This window comes from Triticum dicoccoides, chromosome 3A (genome assembly GCF_002162155.2).
Source record: "Triticum dicoccoides isolate Atlit2015 ecotype Zavitan chromosome 3A, WEW_v2.0, whole genome shotgun sequence".
Taxonomy (NCBI): domain Eukaryota; kingdom Viridiplantae; phylum Streptophyta; class Magnoliopsida; order Poales; family Poaceae; genus Triticum; species Triticum dicoccoides.
Window position 1 is genome coordinate 656,633,490 of NC_041384.1, and position 894 is coordinate 656,634,383.

Here is an 894-nt window from a genome sequence, read left to right on the forward strand (position 1 = left end):
CGCATTTTCGGGCAGAGGAGCCGGAGGGGGAAAGTTGCATGTTCGGTATGCTAGGGGTGTGTGGCGGACGAACGGGCTGCGTAACCGGATTCGTCACGTCGTTCTGAACAACTTTCATGTTGAAAATATTGTAATCCGAGTTACGGATTAAAAGATACGATTTTCTAAAGATTTTATTAATTTCTGGAATTTAATTAATTATTTAATTAATTCGAAAAATTGATTTATGACGTCAGCATGATGTCATGCTGACGTCAGCAGTCAACAGAGTTGACTTGGTCAACCTGACATGTGGGTCCAGTGGGACCCACCTGTCATTCTCTGTTTAGGTTAATTACAGATTAGTTAATTTAATTACTATTTAATTAACCTAACTAGTTAATTAAATTAATTAAACCGGATTAATTAACTTAATTAATTCATTAGATAATTAATTAATTAATTATTAATTTTATTAAATCATTTTTTTATTATTTTTATTTTTAATTCCCTCCTCTTTTTTTTTATAAAACGTTATGGGCATGGGGCCCATCTGTCATAGGCCCCAGGGGTCTTAGCGGGTGCGGGCGGCGGGCACTGCCCGAGCGGGTGCGAGCGGGCGCCCGTCTGGTGGCCTCGCCCGTGGACAACGGGAGTAGGCACGGGATCAACCAGCGGCCACCGCTGGGGCTCCGGCGCGGCGGAGGGAGACGCGGGAGGGGGGCCGCGGCCAAGTTCAGAGGACGGGAGGCGCACTTGCGGGGGAACAGGGGGCGACGGAGGCGAGGGAGCAGGGACGGAGCTGTGCGGGCGCCAGGGGCGTGCGGCTGGTGGTGGTAGGGGGAGGCACTCGATAGTAGGCAACAGCAAGCGAAGCAACAGCGACAGCAGGTGCAGGCGAGCAGCAGGGGACGA